Genomic DNA, 8,630 nt, shown 5'->3' on the forward strand with positions numbered 1-8,630 from the left:
CGGGTAATATCACACAAGTCGTAATTTTTGTTTTTATAACGCTGTGGCGGGAATATAAACAAACAAAATCCTAGGGATGTGAGCTCTTTTTCCCGAACGAGGCTTTTGAAGCAGTGAGGCTTTTTACAACAAACTGCGTTGATGCTTCGAAGCTTTTGACATTGTGCGCTCTACCCCGCCATCTGGTGGTCAATAAAAATTCCTACACCAACTGTAATCATTTGATAAGTTTTGTGCTTGGGAGTCATTGTAAGGTTTTAATTGTATAGTTAATAAGCAAAAAGGTGCATAGCATGTGTGGTGGAGCGATAGGAGTTTCCCAAATGTATTTCACACTACAATGACAATAAAGAGCTTTATTTTCCATCCTTCCTTTCCTCCTTTCTGTTTATTCTTCATTCGTTTTACTTGCATATCAAAACTTGTCAATTTTTGTTTAACATAAATAGAATGATTTAATACGCCAATAAATTGCAGAGACATACGTCCTTTTTTCATTGCACCAAAGCCCCAATTTTTGTGTCTTCCTTACACAAGAGAACACAAACATGCAACATTCGCGTTAAGGAACAGAAATGCACAAATACAAATGCAGTTATTGCATTTACAGTTTTTCTGTGAATTGCTTAAAACACTAAACCCACTGTTTTCTCACTAGCTAAAACCAATTTGTCGATATAAAGCACTCTTTTCTGCTATAATTCAATTACTATACTTTTTTACAGAAATTGCAAAATTGTTTACTCAATACAATATACTTTTTTACTGTCATTTCTGGATGCTTGTGTTTCTCCTTTTTTCTCTGTGTATGTCTAAATGAATGCTCTGTGAGTGTTTCTTTGATTGACTCGTAGTGTGATCTGAGACCCACCGTTTGATTTTTTAGTCCAAGTGAAATGGTTTTTGTGCAAGTGATTGCTTTATTTTGAGGGAAGAGTCAAGGAGGTTTTGTGCATTTTTAGGTTGAGTATTTGGATTTGTGTTAAACTAAAGTTTTGAGATAAATGCGTGATGGTTTTCAAGAAAATGGTGTTTTAAGCAATTCAGAAAAAACTGTAATATATTTTGCCATATTTTTTTTTTTTTTCCTCGCCAATGTGAGCTGTTCACAACAGAGGATGGCTTTTACAAGCAGCAAAAATGTTTGTGGTTACGGATGGAGTTTATCCTTTTGGGAGCGTGGGTGAGCCCGACAAGGTGTTTTAATTTTCATTCAGGTCAACAGACATTCACATGCCATTTGTCTTTTATTACTAGTACTATAATTAACAACTATATAAACCACATACAAAACACTACATACACTCACCCGGCCCACTTTATTAGGTAAGTACACCTATTTAATGCTTGGTAACACAAATTGCTAATCAGCCCAATCACATGGCAGCAACTGCATTTAGGGGCATCTAGATATGGTGAAAGACGACTTGCTGTAGTTCAAAACCGAGCATCAGAATTGGGAAGAAAGGGGATTTAAGTGACTTTGAACATAGAATGGTTGTTGGTGCCGGATGGACTGGTCTGAGTATTTCAAAAACTGCTGATCTACTGGGATTTTCACGCACAAAAACATCTCTAGGTTTTACAGAGAGATGGTCAGAAAAAAGAGCAAGAAATATCCAGTGGGCAGTTGTATGGATGAAAATGCCTTGTTGATGTCAGAGGTCATAGGATTATTGGGCAAGACTGGTAGAGAGAATAGGAAGGCAACAGTAACTCAAATAAACCACTCGTTACAACTAAGGTATGCAGAAATAGCATCTCTGAACGCACAACACATTCTGTTAAGCTTACGAATGCAATGGCCAATCAGAAGCGTTCAGATGAGTCATCGCTGAAACTCATCATTCTCTGAATTCCGCGAATTCTCTCATCATAAACAACAAAAGCACAGATGCACGTACAATGTAAGAGATTAATTTCACAGTGTATACAGCTTCAGTAATTATAACGAGAGAGAGAGAGCTCAAAACTCGCGATAGATCAAAAATAATGTCACCTTCTATATATAATTTATTCGCTGTTCGAATAACCATGTAAAGGAAACATTATATAGACCGAATTATCAATTCTAATGTTTTTATTAAATTGTAATCACATTAAATACAAATTCAGTCCACATATTAAACATATTTTATTAGCCTACATGACACCCATGTCTGGTTGTTGCCTTAAAAAGAAGGGTTTATGTGTTTTTGGCTGTTTTTTAGCCTTACCCTGGAGTTGGTTCACCCTCCGCCTATGGCTACAATTCAGCACAGGCCACTAAAATTGGACAATAGAATATTGGAAAAACATTGCCTGGTCTGATGAGTCTCGATTTCTACTGCAACATCCAGATGGTAGGGTCAGAAATTGACATAAAGAAACATGTTCCTGTGGGCTCAGTGGTAGAGCATTGTGTTAGCAGCCGCACGCAAAGGTTGTGGGTTCGATTCCCCGGGGACACATGTTAGGAAAAACAATATGTTAGCCTGAATGCACTGTAAGTCGCTTTGGATAAAAGTGTCTGCTAAATGCACATAGCTTCCAAAACATAAGAGCATGGATCCATCCTGCCTTGTTCAACGGTTCAGGCTGGTGGTGGTGGTGTAAAGATGGTGGGGGATATTTCCTTGGCACGACATTTTGGGCCCCTTAGTACCAGTTGAGCATCGTTTAAATGCCACAGCCTACCTGAGTATTGCTGCTGACCATGTCCATCCCTTTATGACTACAGTGTACCCATCTTCTGATGGCTACTCCAGCAGGGATAATGCACTGTCACAAAAGCTCAAATAATCTCAGACTGGTTTCTTGAACATGACAATTTGAAGCACTTTACTCAAATGGCCTCTACAGTCACCAGATCTCCATCCAATAGAGCAGCTTTGGGATTGTGGTGGAACAGGAGATTCGCATCATGGATGTGCAGCCGACAAATCTGCAGCAACTGTGTGATGCTATGCATGTCAATATGGACCAAAAATCTCTGAGGAATGTCTCCAACACCTTGTTGAATCTATGCCACGAAGAATTAAGGCAGTTCTGACGTGAAGTGTCAGGTGAGTTTAAAAGCTTTGTTTTCACGAGGTCACGTCACAGCTCATTTCAAGCAATGCTCCAGAACACTGTTTCAAAAACACTAGTGTGTCAAAAAACTCGAAACGTGTGTGGACACTAGGTGTCCCATCCCTACAAAGCCCACGAAAGCAAAGTTTGGCACCCGAAGTGAGTTTGAAGATGTATGAGAAATCATTGGAAATGGTGAACGATATTTCTATTTTTAGGTATTTATTTTGATTTGTGTTGGGAAACGAGGCTTTCTGAACCGCTTGAGGCTTTCATGAAAACTACTGCCGAAAAACGGTTCATTACTTGAAGCGTTTAAACAGTTTTTTCAGTTTTTTCCCTCGATTGCTGTTAAACACATTTCTTGCAAAAACTATGCCTCATATTCTCAAAAACAGTAAACACAAATCCATAACGTCTCACCCAATTACCCAAACACAACCTATTTTCAGGTCAAAATGAAGCTCTGCACTCAAAACCATGCCGTTCACTCTTGCTCGGAAAAAACCAAACTTTGCCCTCAGGACATCACACACAAGCCTCAAATAACACAGTCTTAAACACTGGTGAGATAAATTCAAAACATACTACAAAACCAAAACCAAAAAACCAGAAGTAAGTTGTTGCTTGTGGTTCTCCCCCCTCAAGGAACAGTTAACATGAACACATGTGTATACATTTGCACATTTGCTATTCCTTAATGTACTGTTACAGTACAATACACCAAAACAACAACAAAAAAATATTCTGTCCCAGCATCACATCTTTGGTCTGGGACAGACATCACAGGCTATACTGGGCCTAGCCAGCAGCGGGGGGGTAAAATCCCTCTTGCATGACTGATCCACCGCTGTCACACATCAACTGTAATGTCTAGTAGGCTTCTTCCATGCCATTGTCTCTTGTGTCCTACCAAAAAATAGAAGTAATTATTTCACAAAAGTACTTTTTTACAAAATGGAAGCAGACAGAAACTCTATCTGTATGTAAGGCAATTTGATGCATGTGTTGTAAACAGAGTAAAGCTCTCAAAAGTTACAGTAGAGTACACTGAGGTACACCTACCTGTTTTCCTCCCTGAATGTTCTTATGATCGAGGCGACGGTGGAGCAACTTAAGTTTGGCTGAACTCATTGCCCAGCGCTCACTCATAGTCATACCATACAAATTTCATCTGAGACTCCTTGTCTCCTTGCCCCTCATCCTCGTCCTCCTCCTACTCTTTCTCTTCCTCACCCTCTTCACTCCACCTCCTTACTGCTCTTGCTCATCCTCTTCTTTCCTCTCTGGTGTCCTCAACCTTTTCAATCACATCTCTCATGATCCATTGTTCCAAAAACTGAATAAAGTGAATGGGGCCCTTTTTCTATCTATTGAAGGTTCTGATTGGGTGTGTGATAAAATTTGAATTAGTGTTTCCACGTGGGTATCTGTGTGCTAAATGAGCTCATGTTATGCTGATTTGAAGTGAACAATATTGAATGCTAGTGCTTTAAATGACAACACATGGTGTAAGTGTATAGTTTTGCAGTAAGAGTTCACCCAAATCTGACTCATGTGTTAAAGCAGGGAATATGTGTTTCATAGTTCAACAAAATGGGTGTGCTTCTGAAAAATGACGTTATGGTCTTGATGAATTTTAGCTCAAAAGGCTGCTAATAGTGTTTAAGCAATCGAGAAAAAAAACTGTAACACAGTGGGCATTAGCGCCATCTGGTGGTCAGACTTTTGGAGCAGAGGATGGTTTGAAATTTTTTTTAATCTGTGCCACCTCATGTCATGGGTAGGTCCGGTCAACTGATTCACAATAATATAAAATATACAAGTGTGTGATCATAATTAATAATTGAGGCAAGTAGTTGCAAAAAAATATTTTGGGTGAGCTGTTCGGGGTCTCTGAGACCCAGCAATAGAAACATGATAAAATGCAATAGAGGTGTGACATTCAGTTTCTGTCTGGTGTTGAGGGTATTCTAATCTTTTTCCACTGAATCCCAAAATAAGTGTACACACACACACACTCACACAACCAAGTCAATGTTAAGTCAACAAGAGTCCATGCGAATGGCCAATTGTTTTTCTAACCAGCTGTCTCGACCATCCGATACTGCATGACGTTCAAAGCTTCAAATGTCATCAATCATGTGGGTGGTATTGTCATTTCGATACAAGCATCGGCACACTGTGTGATACAATGGACCTTTTTCACATTTCCGGGTTTCTCAGCTGTGGAAGTCGTCATAGTTGGGTTAACTTGAAGAGCAGTGAATGGGAGAGTACCACAAATATATATTTTTTGCATTCCCATTTGCTCAAATAGCAAAATAAAAACTCCACGATAGTGTTTTCGTGACTTTCAATAAAAGGGAAAAAAATTTAGAGAGACAGTAAGAAGGCAGTAAGAAGAAAGAACGATGTCAAATTTACCATCCCTCCCATAGACGCTGCATTAGAAACACCCTCGCATTAGCGTTAACTGTTTTTTTGTAATTTGATGCAAAGGTGATATAATACATGCCATAATACTGTTATAAAATGTACATACATTTTTTAAAAATACAAAATATGAAAAAATTTAAAGGATTTACGATGCTGATGACAGTCTTGGTGAAAAGGATCCATAGTGCTTTGAAAACTGAGCCTCGGGTATCAATCGTCCCATCGCTAATTTGATGCAAAACTTACATGGGCTGAACAACATATAAATAAAAAATAGTAGAGAAATGTCAGAAGGTCTCAGGGCCAGACTGGGATGCAATTTCAAGCAGGAAATCTCACACTCATCCAGGCCACACAGAAAATAAAGGGCCAAAATTGTACCTTTTGAGGTACAACAGCTTGACACCGTAGTAGCACAGCATACTTACTATTAGCCTATTAGGGTTAAAAAAGGAACAAATATGCCCTTTTAAGGGTCCTGTTCCAGTGACAAGTGTTGTTGAACCCAAAGGGTGAAATTTTGGCCCCCTTTTTTTCTCTTTTCTTTTTTTTTATATAACCTATACAGCCACAACAATTTCTGAAGCCAGACAACACTATTATTTGTATGGCCATCACATAAAAAAAGGTCTAAATAATTAAAGGTTCTCTCTTGCACTGCACCTTCACTTCCCTTTCCCTCTTCTTCATTTTCCCAATATCAAGAGCAGTAATACTGTGAATATTTGAAAACTATTTAAAATAACTGCTTCTCGATTGGAGTATACATATTTAAAAACAAATTGAGTACATCTGGATTTCTTGGTGAATAGAAAGATCCAAAGATCAGCATTTATCTGAAATAAAAAGCTTTTGTAACATTACCCATGGACTATACCAAAAGCATGGAGGCAGAATTTTTTTTTTTTTTTTCTTTTTTTTTTTTGTGTGTGTATGGCATGGGGGGTGATTATAGAAATTATTGCTTTTATTTAGCAAGGATGCTTTAAATTGATCAAAAGTGATGATTAAGACATTTATAATGTTACAAAAGATTTCGATTTCAGAAAAATGCTGTTCTTCTGGACTTTCTGTTCATCAAAGAAACCTGAAAAAAACTGAATCTGTTTTCAACATAATAATAATAATAATAAATATTTTGAGCAGCAAAATCAGAATATTTGAATGATATCTGAAGGATCATGTGACACTGAAGACTGTAGTAATGATGCTGAAAAATTCAGTTTTGAAATCACAGGCAAATAAATTACATTTTAATTTTAATAAAAAATATTTCACAATTATTACTGGTTTTTGCTGTATTTTGGATCAAATAAATTAAGGCTTGGTGAGCAGAAGAGACTTTTTTTTTTTTATAAACATTAAAAATCTTACTGATCAAAACCTTTTGATTGGTAGTGTATTAAAACACAATTTCTAAAGCAGTTTAACACTCAACTACGTTAATAAAGACAGATCTATCTAGCTTATTTACAGATGAAACTGAACGGCCCTGAACCCAGGTCAGTGATGTAGCTACATTTCACTATTTCACTGCTTCTTCTGGCCGCTTCCTCTCTTTCATAAAGGTTGAATTCAAGCTTATTATTCGCAGTTTATTGACGCTATGCGTCCCACCTTTAAAAAACGCGATGCTTCCGCGCTTCTTAGCTTCTTATTCACGCTCAATTTAGGGCCGTCTCTATTTATGTCTCTTTTTCAGAAACTATTTCAAAATGTAAATAACACTGAGATAAGGGCGAAAACGGGCATTAAATCTAATTGCATTATACGTTAATTATTGAACGTGATCGTCATCCTTTGAATGCAGTAATTTAATGAGCTACATCATACATATATATATATATATATATATATATATATATATATATATATATATATGTGTGTGTGTGTGTGTGTGTGTGTGTGTATGTGTGTGTGTATATATATATATATATATATATATGTTTAAATAAATTCATGCCATAAATTGGGAAAACTCGTTGTTGCACTGCTTGCAATGGCGTTCTTTATATAGGGGGCGCGATGATATGTAATTGGCAGCAGTTTCATGAAGCCTGTGCTGTGGTTACCTGTATTGATGGTTCGTGCTGTTTCTTATTAACTGGGTTTGGATTGTTTTCGAGCACAAAGCTGAACTTTTATGCTACACAAAAGGTTATTTTTGTCTGTTAGCTCCTAGTCATGTTAGAGTCAAAAATGTGTTATTTGTGATGATAAAACGAAGTGTGTGTATTAGCCTGCATGTACACTGAAACTCTGTTTATTTCATTTAAGACTGTCATGTATCATCGAACTGCAATGTAACCAACTTGTGGTCCTGTTTATCCCAGGTAGGTGTTTTATTCTGGTTTTTGTCATGGTCCTGTGTGTAAATCGTTAGCCGCTAGCATTAGCACGCGTGCTTCACATTTGCACCGATATAAAAAAATTGGTTCGACGTTTGACGTTGGATGTTAGACAGATATTTCAGCCGCGAAAAAAACTCAATAAATCTTAGTGGATGAGTGTAATTGTATAAAAAAAAATGGCTTATCTGAAAAGCAATAGAACGTAGAACTGAAAACACACATCGCAGTTAATTGTTTTAATTCTCCTCGATTTGTTGCAACACAGCGCTTAGGCCAGCTAGGGACCGTCTACAAAGTACATGATAATGAAAAAAAAACGAAAATTTTTCCCACCAGAATGTTTTTTCATAATTAACAAAACAAGAGCAATTTGTGCACCCAAGGTCTTTGAAAGATATAAAGACAAACACTTATAGTGCTCACTTGAATTTAAATAAGAAATATTGTAAACAAGATATTTGATAGGGGTTATATTATATTATTATATATTATATTATTACTATTACAGTTTTTCTCAATTGCTAAAACACAATTTCTGAAACCTTGCTCCATTTTCTGAAAACATTGAACACAAAACCTCATCTTCAAGCACTATTTTACAAAACTTCTGATTCCTCTTGCAAAATGAAACTTTCGCCTCTCAAAACAGTTTTACCTGTGTTCAAAATCAAACACTGCTCTCAAATCATAAACAAAGTGATCAAAATGATATACACTATCAAGCAGTCAGTAAACAATACACCAACAAATATAAAATACATTGTTCAAAACATAGTTCTCAGGGAGAAG

The sequence above is a fragment of the Cyprinus carpio genome, unplaced genomic scaffold (assembly GCF_018340385.1).
Source record: "Cyprinus carpio isolate SPL01 unplaced genomic scaffold, ASM1834038v1 S000000836, whole genome shotgun sequence".
Lineage (NCBI taxonomy): Eukaryota > Metazoa > Chordata > Actinopteri > Cypriniformes > Cyprinidae > Cyprinus > Cyprinus carpio.